The following is a 14385-nucleotide window of genomic DNA, read 5'->3' as shown; positions in this document are numbered from 1 at the left end:
TGATGATCGTCACAACATACACCAGGGTACGAACGAGTGTCCTGCACAATGTTACATTAGGTACATGAAGAAAGGCTCATTCACAATACAGGCTCTCTGAAGAAAATAGCCAATTTCATCACTGCGTTTCTGTGCTTTGTGAAAATAGTGGGGAGAGAAGACATGAAGGGGGACATTAATTGGGAGGGGCAATGAGCAGGAGGAAGATGAACAGAACACAAAACACCATCCATTTGAATAAAATGGTGCTTCTTTAGAAATTTGGCATAACTAAACTATATTAATATACACACTTCTAAACCGCTACCTAAAATTGTTTCAAGTGCAACATTAATAATTAATTGGGTACAACTATATTAATTATAGAAATCATTATTAGTAAAAAATAATTTGTCACCCAAAACTGCACATTTAAAAAGAGCTTTAAAACTCCCATCTAGTGATACTCCTCTTGATACATCCTTCCCATCATGAGATCTCATCTATCCTATTTTTCCAAGCCCATCATGCCCTCCTCACCTGATCTATCCTGTTATGCTGTCTGCCATGCTTGGATCTGCCCAGACCATTCTCAGCTATCACATGTTCTTTTGTCACTCTATTGTTTTGCATCTTCTTTGGCCTCTAATACCTGCTTGTTCCAATTCTCACGGGGAACAACCTTTACAACGCAACTATTACAACGCACTACACTTACAACGCAATTTTTACAACGCAACATCCACTACAACGCATTCCATTACATCGCATGACACTACAACGCATTTTTAAAAACTACCTTTACAACGCATTCCATTACATCGCATACTACCTTTACAACGCATACCATTACAACGCATACTATTATCCAACACTTACCCTACTGTTGCACCCCCTGGAGTTAGAATAGTAATTTTTACCCCCATACTATCCTACTGTTGCACCCCCTGGAGTTAGAATAGTAATTTTTACCCCCATACTATCCAACACTTACCTTAAATGCAATGTAATATTATGCGTTGTAATGGTATGCGTTGTAAAGGTAGTATGCGATGTAATGGAATGCGTTGTAAAGGTAGTTTTTAAAAAAATGCGTTGTAGTGTCATGCGATGTAATGGAATGCATTGTAGTGGATGTTGCATTGTAAAAAATGCGTTGTAAGTGCATGCGTTGTAAAAGTGTGCGTTGTAACGACATACATCCATTCTCACTCCATTCTTTTCTTTTCCACGATGTGTGTTCTCCCTACTTCTGTGCCCTCTTTAGTCCCATACTACACCATTCCATGCTCTCTGATTCAGAAATCGTATGTCCTACTCCTCCTCACCCTGTGCTCCCCCATCATGCATTCTCCTATCCTGTGCTGTCCCTTCTAGTGCTATATCCCCTCATGTGCCATTCACATTCAATGCTCTATATGTGTGTGTTTTTCTATCCTATGGTATGCCCAACTTATGCTTTTCCTAGCACTGTAATACTCCGTCATGCATTTACCATTTCTATACTCCCTATTTCAATTCCCTTCATACTGCCCCTTCTATCCTGTGTCAACATAATGTACCCTCTCTTTCTGTGCTCTGTGATCCTATGTTCTCCATAATGTGCTCTTTGTGGTCTGTTGCATCCTGTGCTCCCGCATTCTATGCACTCAATCCTGTGACTTTCCAATGTGTTCTCTTACTTGATGCGGTTCAACCATTCTGCGTTCTTTTCCGTCTAGCCCTCTTCAATGTAGTGCTCCATCATCCTTTACTCTTTTATCCTCAGCTCAATTTTCACATGCCCTGAACTGTCCTGTCCTCTATCTCATTTTTTCTCTCCTTAATCCATCTCACTTTCATCTGTGCTATCTTATAACTTGCTCTTTCTTATCCACTGTTCTCATCCATCCTCTGTACTCTCACCCTGTGCTTCATCACCCTAAGCTCTCTCATTCAATGGCTGCATTTTCTCATTTTATGCTACCAACAATGTGATGTTCGTCTGTGTGCTCCCCTTCCCTGTGTCATATTGTTCCTGTTTTTATTCATCTTGTTTACTCCCCCATGCCACATGTGCTTGCTTGTATTCCCATTCTCCTATTATTGCATCCTATGCTGTCCCTATTTTTAGTTGTTAGGTCCCTCATTCCATGCTCTCTCTTCTCTGTTTTGGTAGATTCCTACTTGCCCATCCTGTCCTCTCTGATCACTGCATGAACCCTCCGGTAATATACTATTTCTCATCATCCAAATCCAGGCCCCATGCACGCACCCTTCTGTGCTATTTCCCAACTTATATTCTCTTACATCTTTCTCTCTCCAGACTACAACTTTTGTTCTGTCCCATTCGATGCTTATCTCTTCCTATGCTCACCTATTTGGTCTTTTTCCCATCCTGCACTCTTTGGTTTTTCACTCAAGCAATATATGTTTGTGTTCTAGCATTGTGTTTTTTTGTCTACACAGTCTCTTTCCTATACTGTTCTTGCCATATTGTATGTGTTTCTCCACTCTGTGCCACATGTCATTCTGTGTCCTCTTCCATGTTGTTCTCTCATATTCTGTGTGTTGCTATCGTCTTTACTCTTCATTCCTTTTACCAGTGCCCTGGCCAAGGCCAGACCAATTCGTTTTATCAATGCTTGTTTTAACTGTTTTTGCTGCATGCCCCACTACTGGCAGGTGGCCATCTACAAAATGTTTAGTGACCATTCCAAGATGGGCACCTGCATGCGCATTGGCGCACTCATTCACTACAATTCAATTACTATTTTCAGAGTGTTGATCAACCTGGTCATCATCACATAACCTATGTAACATTTTGGTCCGTAACAGCAGATCTTCCTGCGATTTACAATCTACATATTTTCATGATTTGAAAGAGATGGGAATTGTTAATAGGAGAGCAGTAAAAGGACCACCATAATGGAGTGTAAGAAGAAAGAAAGAAATCAGGGGAAATGTGTGACACATGCCATGACCCCTCAGCCACATCTAGTCCCTCCACCCTTACCTGGGACCTACTTTTACTATTTTTTGACTGAACAAAAGGTACTGATTTAGTAGTATCACTACCGACATGTAAATGAAATTGAATGATACAGAAAGAATCTGAAATTATACCAAAGTATCGCTTTCAAAGTTTTAATTCTAAAAAATTTAAATCAAAATAGTCTAAAATGTAATGCAATAAAAATATGAAAAATGGGGAAATATCTAGGAAAGAATAAGGAGTTTGCAGTTGAGAGTTAGAAAAGATTGTCCCATAAGGAAAATGTCATAAAGAACAGGAAAAAAAGAAAAATCTAAATAAACAAGAAGAAATATATGAGGGAAAAGAAGGGAATGTGTAAATGGTTGCATCCACGCTAAATAATTTTCAAAATGCTATTATTCCTCCTTTCAAGTTATACAGTTTTTTACTCTAACATCAGGGATGCCATTGCCTAGGCACCAGAATAGCAGCATTACCTTTTTGCCTGGTTTTGCATTCATAGTTTTTAAACATTGCCAGTTTCACAACTGAGCAAATATTTTGTGAGAAAACACATATCTGAAGTTGCAAGGTGTGTGGCTTTGCAACGTCTGTGGCAGACCTATGCTGTATAACAAAGAGGTGAGATTATTATTTTTTAAATCAATATACAATAATCATTATTTACAACCAGCGGGCATGCCTGCAGCATGGGAGGTTTCTATTGCAGCAGCAGTGACGGTGGCCCCAGTTCTGCCTCTGGAACTGGTCTTTTCTTGTCCTGAAAGAAGGAACGGATAAGAGGACACTGAGGAGTACCACTGACTGCAGTAAGCCAGTGTAAACATTAACAGTCACACAAATCCTCTGCTTCAGGAGCCTTCCCTGTCTGACCCACCCTCCATCCAAATCCTAAGAAGAATTCCTTGCCCTAGACATACCTGCAAATATAATTCCTTCTCCTGTACCTTGATATAATTTCACTATCATCACATTAAAGGTATCCACAGAGTCATAAAACCTGTACCTCACAAAGTTGGAGACTGCAGGGGTAGAGGAGTCATACACCCACCATCTTCAGACTCTTCTCTCTTGCCTTCTTACTTTCAGCCCATCAACCTAAACCTAAGCATAATGATACTTAATCAGCAACCAGAGAAATCAAAAAGCACATTTCGGTTTGTTATTCACTTGTGAATCAGAAGCCTTTATCCAATAATAGGTCAAAGCTACTTGTGAGTATTTACCTGCTCAAAACATCAAGCAAGGGAATATCAAATATGTTTTGAAAAATATTTTTCAAGATCTCGCACACCACTCTACTCGTCACTTAAATGCATATAATCATTTATATGTGAAAAATGTCCACTCTCCCGCTGTGTCTGTTTAGAACTTAGAATCGAATATCACAGTGTATCTCTTTATAATTCAGATCTACTCTATTCATTCATCCTATCCATCAAAATCTGCTTTTGACTTCCACATTTTTCCTACCAACACTTGTTTCGTCGTAGAGATGAATAGTCAATTGGACCTTCCTTGGAGTTGAAAGTGAAGAACATATACAAATTTACACCATCATATTACAAATAAATAATCAAATTCACTCCCTCTGCACATCTTTTCGCAGAAGTTGACACATATAAAGACAACATCACTTCCAACTAGTGAGATAGAGCATTGCAGGAAATGCAGCAAAGAGTGCAGATGTCAACGGACTACAAGAGAACCAGAAGCGAGGTTTAGATAGAGGGGATATAACCTCATTTTTACCATGTCTAGACGGAAAATTCAAAAAGTTAACAGAGTATGTTAATTCCAAAGACTAGGAAAGGAGGGAATGCCAAGTGATGGAGGGCAAAGGATGGTGCTTTCATACCGGAGGATGTGGTGGAGATCTTCAGATTTCAGCTGCACTCAAGCAATGGATTTTGTCTCAAACTGAGGCACAACATCATCTTTTCAATAACATATCAATGACAGTGAAGCATATTTTCCCCCACTGTAAAGACAGTGAATAGTAGATTTTAAAACCATAAGCAGCAGGTGTCAGCAACTATATATAACCAAATGAAGTAGAGGGAAAAAAGTGCTTTCACAAGAGATTACCTCTATGAGCAGAAATAAGAGGAGCATGGGGTCTAAAGAGGAGGAAAGGTATGTCCATCTCCATGGGAGGAAAGAAGTAAGTCTAACTTGCTTAGGTCAGTCAAACACAATTAAAACATGATTTTCAACAAAAAGAGATACACTGTATGATTCCCATAAAGAGGGAACAAATCAAAATGTAACATTCATAGTGCACTTGATGTCCTCCCACTTTACAAGTCACACAATGTACGATTTCAGTTCAATGGCTTTCACAGATAGCATACACGCGTTTGTTTCTCTCACATGCAGGTGCACAGAACCCACCTACCCCGCCTCACTCTGAAGCAGGAGACGGATGGCAGGCAGTAATCAGCTTTCTGAACAGTGGCGCACAACGCAGGGCTTACTGTTCTAAAGCCCATCATAATGAATCAATGCCATTGTAGTCTATGGCAGTATCCACTATAGGTCAGCATCATGGTTTCGGACGCTGGAGTTCCCATCCCTGCGTGAGAGCAGCTGTCCATCATTCACGGGCATAGCGCCCACCCTTTCCTACTCGTCACACATAGGAGTGGATGCATGCACGTGTGTTTTGGTACCTTGTACTCCGTGAAAGTGTTAGATTGCTAATCGTCTGTTATGCATATTGCTCTGAGACCCCTCGCTACACCGACATCACCCGCTATGACACCCAGACACTGGCTACACATCGCTGGCCGTTAGAAGTGGAGCTGCTGCATTTGTTCTCCTGTTAAATGGATCGAAAGAAGGAGGCGGCCAGGGTTCTTGTTCCCTTGTGAAGTTGATCCAAGTATCAGAGTCAAGGGCAAAATGAGATACATGCTTACAGTAGATAGTTATCAGCTGTATGACATGAAAACTGGCCCTGAGTACCGAGTCCTGCAGAGCAGTACATGCTCTCCAGTCCAGCTGAGCTATGTTGCCTCATTTGATATAATTGCATTGCAGTTCTAGTGCAGTCTGCTGGCGGAGTGTCTTTAAATCAGCTGCATGCCTCACTGCAAGTACTACATCCCTGCAGGTGCATGGCCATGCTGCTTAGTCTCCAGACCGAGAGCATGTAATGCAGACTTTAACAGTAGCATGGTATTACTGCCAACATGGATTGATATACGAACAATGAGTGTTAAAAATGTTAAGGCAATGCATGTCAGCTATTTAGTTCCTCTCTTATTTCAAGTTTTACTTAATCTTGCCTCCCTCAGAGTTAGCTATTTAATCATGTTGTGTTTCTTTTTTCCATGCATACTTTGAGCTGTGCAGGTGTTTATGAGGGGCTTTGATTGAGAGCTCTGACACTGAAGCCAAAGCAAAGTGCCTGTCAGTGGGTTGGCCTCTCTGCAGAGCACACAGAACAATGGTCATGTATTCCAGTTGTAATTGCAATTTTGTGAAATGTGTGTGAAGGGGGTGCACAGATGGCAAATTATTTACAGTGCAAAAGCAAAAGTAAATAAATTGCTTAAATGTGAGTGAGTGCAGTGTATGTTTGGAAGTGGTGAAGTGAGGGAGATGCAAGGAAGTGCATTCAGGAAGAGTGAAATGAGGGTGCTGAAGAGAAAAGAGAGGTTGCTGAAGATGTGCAGATGGACGAGATGTGCATAGAAAAAGGACATATATATCTAACATAAAGTGCATATAACTGAAAGCCAAAACTCCTTCCGGAGACCTCAAAACTATTGAAATTTCAGAATTGAAACATTTTGAAGGTTAATTATTTATAACAAATTCTTGTTGTTGCTCATTTTATCTTAAACAGCTAACAACCATTGATAAAGCCAATCGTACTGACAGATTTTAGGTGTAGGTCAGTTGGTTTGTTATATATCTTGTACTCTGGTCATGACATAAGACTAGATTCCTCTAACCACTGGCTTATTGATAAGTTCATATCAGTGCCTTTTGTCACGCAGAGAACCCTGTTATAGTATGTTTGTATATATGTAATTTATATAGCACCAGCGGTGCTTTAAGGCAAGTGTTGTACAAGTAGCATGTTTACAAAACAAGGTCAGTAGAGGGGAGGCCTAGGGTCTGTCCAGACCCATCCACATTTTCTCACATAGCTTACTCTTTCAACCCCCCAATTCTTCTCTCCCCTACCTCTGGCTTATAATTCCCTTCTAAGTGTTTCATTGTAATATAAGCAATACTTTATGATGAGACATATATTCCATAACTTACCTCTTATAGTGTTGGAACCCTTTGGTATGCATAACCCTCTTTTTATCTGATCCCACCTTATCCTCTATGGTGGAAGATCTCACTCATAAACCTCTTCTATACACATGTATTCCAATGTCCCGTTATAGTTGTGTGTGAAGGATCTTTTGTAACACCCATATGGTATTGTATGCCATCTACTTGAAATTATTGTACAACAGCATACCTTATAATTGTATCGCATGTCACCTAATTAAATGTGTACACACTTAATAAAATACTTTGAACAGTAAAAGAAAAAAAACACTTTTATTAGCCAAAGAGGGACTTTGCGCTATTGTAAGTACTGAATATTAAACTCATCTTCCCAGCACTTCCCTTAGCATACATGAGCAGATAGATAACATTAAGGAGAGTGCCAAGAAATAACAGACTAGAAAGTTGTCCAGACCCAAGTCCCATTGGCATCTGGATATGGTGGAAGTTGCCTTTGGACCTTGGGAAATTCAAATATTTGAATAAGTTATTGCGATAATATTAATTGTTGTTGTGTTATACAAATCAATTAAATTGATAACATGCATCATCATGCACTTTTCCAAAAATAAAAGCACTGACAATACTTTTATGCTTGTCTCTGAAGATGCTGACCAAAATGACAATGAAGATATAAAGAAGGACGTGATCACACTCTTTTCTATGGAATTATTATAGTCAGTCAGTCAGTCAGTCAGTCAAAGGCTTTATTTCGATAAAAAACTTATCATAAAAGATTCAGAGAAAAAGAAAAGCAAGAATTTGATTACATTTAACCTTAAAAACTTGATTTTCAAATAAAAGAAGCACATCATAAATAAATAAATATTAAAAAAAAGATTAAACATTTCCTTTAAGCCTTTTGCTTCTAATGCACCAGGCCCATGATAAGAATTTGGAAAGGGCACAAACATACAATGGGCGAGAGTCCGACATTAAAATGCGTAGTGCCTCAATATGATGCCTGGTTCCCAACAAACGACACAATTGCTTGAGCCATCTTCTTCTTGGTTGGCATTCAAACAGAAAGTGTGCCACTGTCTCTTGTCTGGATATGCAAATAGGGCAAAATTCTGTCGTCTGTGCTGGGGATTTCCACCGAGATGTAAAAGCATGTAGTGGAAGGGTCCCAGTCCTAAATTTAAAATAAAGGGTCCTGTCAAATGGTCTCTCAATAATGTCTAAGTAGAGTTCCTGGATCGGCAAATCCTTAAATTTCAGAAAATCCTCCGTAAGTCTACCCAATGTACAATTAGTACTCCGTTGGGTTGCAATGCAGTTCCAATACAAACTCTTGAGTGTTGCCTTTGGGGGGGAAGACCTATTTACCCAAGCTTCACTTAAACCCAAGTTACACGGGAGGGCTTTCATATCTCTCAGCCATTTTATCCTATGCCACCCAGGGAGTGACATTACTTCAGAGAGGCCTTTGGCATATTTGGCAAGCTCCGGGGCTCGCCACAACCGAGCCCATAAAAGTAAAGGCCGGGACTTTGCCAAATCACCAATAGGGCGGCAACCTAGGTCAAGCATTAGTGGGATCATGGGAGTTCCCTGGGGAAGTGACATGATGGCCCTACAAAACTTCCTCTCAGATCTTGACAATTCGCTAGTGTTGCATGAGCCCCATACCTCTGCCCCATAAAGAGCAGAGCTAACTCCCCTTGCTGTATAGATTTCAATAACAGGGGCTATAGGTCTAATGGCACAGGAGCGCTGCTCCTTCAGAAGAGCCCCTGTTACCTTCTTGTGGGCTAGCAGCATTTTACATAAATGAGGAGCCCACTGCATATTGTGCGACAAACGGATGCCTAGATAATCAAATACATCCACCCTCCCCAGAGGTACGGCGTTCAACTTTGGGGGACGCACAGGTTTTTTAGGGGGGTTCATCACAAGATATTTTGTTTTATCAATATTGATTACCAGGCCCCGTTCTGCACAAAAGGACTGGAAGTTATTGAGTAGTTTTTGAAGACCCATTGGTGATTTGGACAGCAGGAGTGTATCATCCGCAAAGAGAAGGGTGTGGATACGCTCCCCCGCCAGGGAAGGTTCATCTGAAGGATCTTTCAACAGGTGCTCAACCACACCATTGACATACAAAGAAAAGAGGGTGGGAGCTAGAACACATCCCAGGTGAACCCCTCTCTCAACCGGGATTCTGCTAGTTTTCTCTCCCTCTGTACCCCATCTTATCTGGGCAAAACTGTTTTCATGGAGCCTTACAAGTAGCAATAGATTGTAATGTGGTATCCCCATGTCAGTAAGAACTCTCCAGAGAGTCTCCCTAGGTACAAGGTCAAAGGCAGTCTTTAAATCGATAAACGCGAGATAAAGACTGCCTTTGCCCAAGACCACCACCTTCCAGTACACTAGCAGCAATCTTGTTCTATTGTGCCTGCTCTAAATCCTGCCTGGTAGTCAGAAAGAACGTTATTTTCGCTAATCCATTGTAATATTCTACCAACAGCACCTTGCCGACTAACTTTTGGGTTACATCCAGCATGCTTATAGGTCTATAATTCGACGGGTCGTCCCTGGCCCCTTTTTTAAAAATAGGGACAACCTCCGCCCCTTTCCAGGATGTGGGAATCGGTGCACCCCTGCAGATAGCAATGAGCAGGCAATAGATAAATTTCCCCCATTTCGGAATGTCTGAGCGAAGCAGGTCCCCGGGAATGCCATCTGGACCAGCCGCCTTTTGGGGCATGATGGTACTAATGGCGTACTCTACTTCTTTTATTGAGAAGTCGGGGTCTACAGAAACTGCCTCCCAGTCCTTTTGGGGCATAGTAGTACGAATAGCATGCTCTACTCTTTTTGTTGGGAAGTCAGGGTTTGCTAGAGCCACCTCCCAGCCCTGTTCATCATTGGGTATAGCTGTGGTGACATTTCCAGATTGGCGAGTATACAATTTAGAAAAGTGGTTAACCCACACTTGGCTAGTAATGTTACATGTTATGAGGTTGCTATCTGGTCTATTTCTGGCTCTGATTGTATCCCAGAAACGCCTTGAATCTTTTTCAGAGCTTGCCTCTTTTAAAGTGCGCCAATACTCTTCCTCCCACTCCTTTCTTGCACTTGCCAATGTTCGCTTATGCTCTTTCCTAGCACCCTGTATCAGGGCTTGGGATTTGCCTTTAATAGCCTCGATCAAAAGAGATTTTGCGTGTCTACATGCAGATGTGTACCAATCATGCTTGCCCCTTGGATTCCGGGTTGCCATGTTCCTACCCACATGTACCTTTTACCAGAAAACATCCCCAATAAACCTAAGTGTTCCCTCGAAAATAGATGTAACCCTTCCAGTTGTTAGCAGGGCCGGATCAATAGTATCCAACTCCGTTTGTGAGGCTTTAAGCATTTCATTGAGATTATTAAGTTTAGTTTCATCAACTGAAACTTTATTCCACTTCAAGCGTCTGCCGCAAGAGGAGACAGAAATTATATGAGCTTGCTTAGAGGGTACTTCGAGTGTTTTGCTAGGCCAAGGGTTTTTAAGAGTCAAAGAAAGCGATTTATGGTCGCTTTCAACAGTAGGTAGAACTACCATATCCTGTACTAAACCCCACAGTGAAAAATCTCGGAGAATGTAATCAATCCTCGAGGTGTGGTTGACTCTATTAAATGTAGCAGCACCCATAGGGTCTGAGTTTGTACGACCATTTGTGGCTCTTAGGCCAAACTCCAATGTTAGAGCATTTAACTGTATCGCACTTTGGGTCCATCTTTTAATCGGAGGAATAGTTAGGGCTGGGATACCCCTTCTAACATCGTCCTCACCCAGGTCCAGAATGTCATCTGTTAAGAGAGGCTCATAGGTGCAGTTAAAGTCTCCCGCAACCAGGACTTGGGCACCAACAGTATTTTCTCTGAGCTCTGTTTCAAGAATGGTCACTATCGGGGACATAGACCCATATTTGGTACCTCTAACATATATGTTAAACAAATCGAGGGTTAGCCCCCTGCGGGGACCTCTCAAGGAAATTCCTAGAATATCTGGGCTATTAATATGCTTAGGTGTTTTGCGGCGATTAAGGGAAATGCTTACCCAGATGAGAAGACCTCCCGAAGGGCGACCCTTCCCATTTCTAGGGAGTGCTGCAGGCACAGAGTATGTAAGATACCCAACTCGATGGAGTGGTTCTAAGCTCCAGGTCTCCTGGAACAGGCAGATCTTATGGGCCTCTACTAAAGCATTCCATTCTGGTGAGCATAATTTCCTATGGATACCTGCTAGGTTCCAACTAAGAATCTTTAATGTAACCCTAGGATCATGGCCATCGCTATTTTGAGGACTCAGGCATTCAATAGAAGGCATGGGTACAGCAGAAGGCATGAGATTAATAGAAGTCATGGACTGAGCAATACTAGGCCCTGGTACGGAGTTAAGGTGGGGACAAAGAGCTGGGACCTGTGATATTGTTTGGTCAGTTGTCTGCATCGCTGGGGTCATATGACTAATATCTGTATTTGTATTAGTCGTAGAGCTAACCAAGGATTGTAAGGGTTTGGGACTAAGGAATTCAATGCCCTCAAGGTCATGTCCAGTACGCAATAGTGGTCAATCCACTGCTTCTAAGCAGCTGAACCTATTTGTGACTGGTATGCCTCTCCAACCTACAAGAGGAGCTATGTCACCACCTCCATGACCTGACCAATCAGCCCACTCCCTTCTTCTATCCCAATTTCTTACTTGTGACCTGCTCCAATCAGGGACATCATTGTATCGATTTGTGGGGGGGTAGAAAAAAGAAAGCCTTCTTGTCTCTATTCCGTCATTCTTTGCCCGCATATCCCAACAGCAAATATGATCGGCCGTTCGGGGGTCGTCAAAGTTGACTATGACGCAATCCCCCCGAGTCCTTTTACTCTCATTTGCTATCCAGGGTACCCTGCGCACCATTAAGATCCTGCTGCTACAATGAGGTGGCAGCGGTCTATTGGTAGTAAGCCAATGCTGTACCTTATTTTTTAGAGACCATGTCGGTTCCTCCGCATTTTGACTTAGCTCGGGAACTCCGGTCATGATTACAACATATGGACTTGCCTCTGGTGGTAGATGTGTTGGGTACCCACCCCCATCCCTGGTCTTATCATTTTTATACAGTGACCCTGATGGTTTAACCGGCATAGCTTTAGTATTGTCAGAAGGGACTGGGGTTTTGAGTGGCTCTATAACCTTCTTCAATACTGCTGGAGTTGGCTTCGTTTTTATATTTGGCCCATTAGTGGCTACTTTTTGGGTTTGCAACTCCCCCATTGAATTTTTTCTATTTGTTTTTGACCCCCTTGGTTTAACCAACCCGGCACCCGTCTGAATATTAGGAGTTGCATTCATAGAACCTATCTGCTTTTCGATATTTGAAAGAGATAGTTCGATGGGCTGCATATAGATTTTGATAAGTTCTCCCAATCTGAGTAATAGTTGGTTGTTTACCTCACAAACTTTGCAGCCCTCACCCAGACTACCAGGGTTGTTAAGATTTGATGGATTCAAAGAGAGGGTTATCATATCTGTTGCTACATTGATTGAGCTACTCAATGTAGATGCATTTTTTCCTGGCATATGAATAATGGGAAGTTTTTTATTAGATTTACGAATTTTCACTTCCTTGGGCTTCTTTCGCTTTGATATAGCGCCCTCCCTCTTTCCCCTAGAATGATCTGTGTTGTGATCCTCCTGCCTCGGGCTCGAAAAAAGTTTGGGCGTCTTCTCAAGCGCCTCACTCAACTGCGTATCCGAGAGTAGCAGGGATACCGAAAGATCAGCCAAATTTGGCATAGTATGTGTTTCTACTCGTGCTTCAATTAGGGGTCTATTCTCCCTTGGATTAATGGGTGACTTGGCTAAAACTAGAGAGCCCATTGATGAACGCTTGGCTAAGGCCAGATCCTGAGACACCCTACGCTCCAGGAGTGATATACCTTGGTTTATCGCCTCAATAGCCCTAGTAATATACTGGTCGATTCGGCCAGTGACATGCGCTGACCCCTGTGCAATTTTACTCCTGCTACCCCTAGTCATCATGACATTAATATATTCCCCCACAAACTATCGAATAGAAGTTCTAAAAAGAGACAACTATGAATTTGCGTGATATATAAGGAAATATAACTAGAGTCTCAAGTTCAAATATAAGAGGGGGGGCCCAGCCCAGTCTTACCTGGTCTTTAACGGGCTTAAACGGACCCGCCCTTGGCCCGGGCTTAGCCCGGCGCCGCCCGCGCGCGTCCCGCGATGCGGAGGAAGTAGCTGGTTTTTAAGTGCCTCCGGGCGCGCACGGCAGGAAGTGGGCGGTGCTGGTCACCGCTGTGCTAGCTGGGAGCTGTAGTCCTCCCCCACAGCGGCCGTGTGGTGTTACAGGCAACGGTGGCGGGGAGAACAGCACCGTCAGGGCCCCAGCAGTGATAGTGTCCACAGGTAAGAAATGTGTGTCAATCCAACCTCAGGCAATAGGTAAATAAAGCCCCCGCTCCACCGAGGGAGTAGCTGGTTTTTAAGCGCCTCCGGGCGCGCACGGCAGGAAGTGGGCGGTGCTGGTCACCGCTGTGCTAGCTGGGAGCTGTAGTCCTCCCCCACAGCGGCCGTGTGGTGTTACAGGCAACGGCGGCGGGGAGAACAGCAGCGTCAGGGCCCCAGCAGTGATAGTGTCCACAGGTAAGAAATGCGTGTCAATCCAACCTCAGGCAATAGGTAAATGAAGCCCCCGCTCCACCGAGGGAGTAGCTGGTTTTTAAGCGCCTCCGGGCGCGCACGGCAGGAAGTGGGCGGTGCTGGTCACCGCTGTGCTTGCTGGGAGCTGTAGTCCTCCCCCACAGCAGCCGTGTGGTGTTACAGGCAACGGCGGCGGGGAGAACAGCAGCGTCAGGGCCCCAGCAGTGATAGTGTCCACAGGTAAGAAATGCGTGTCAATCCAACCTCAGGCAATAGGTAAATGAAGAAAAAATGTTGGTTCCACCTTGAAAAAGGGTGTGTGTGAAAATATAATCACATATTATGAACTTCAGCGTTATTGTTCTTTCACCACTTGTTTGCACCAATATATTATAACACCAAATATGGTTGTTGTGTCATATTGGTCTGAAGTGTCTTTTAGCCTCAGTTATGCTCACTATGTTTCATAACTCTA

This window comes from Triturus cristatus, chromosome 2_1 (assembly GCF_964204655.1).
Source record: "Triturus cristatus chromosome 2_1, aTriCri1.1, whole genome shotgun sequence".
Taxonomy (NCBI): Eukaryota; Metazoa; Chordata; class Amphibia; order Caudata; family Salamandridae; genus Triturus; species Triturus cristatus.
Note: the sequence above shows the minus strand (reverse complement) of the source record.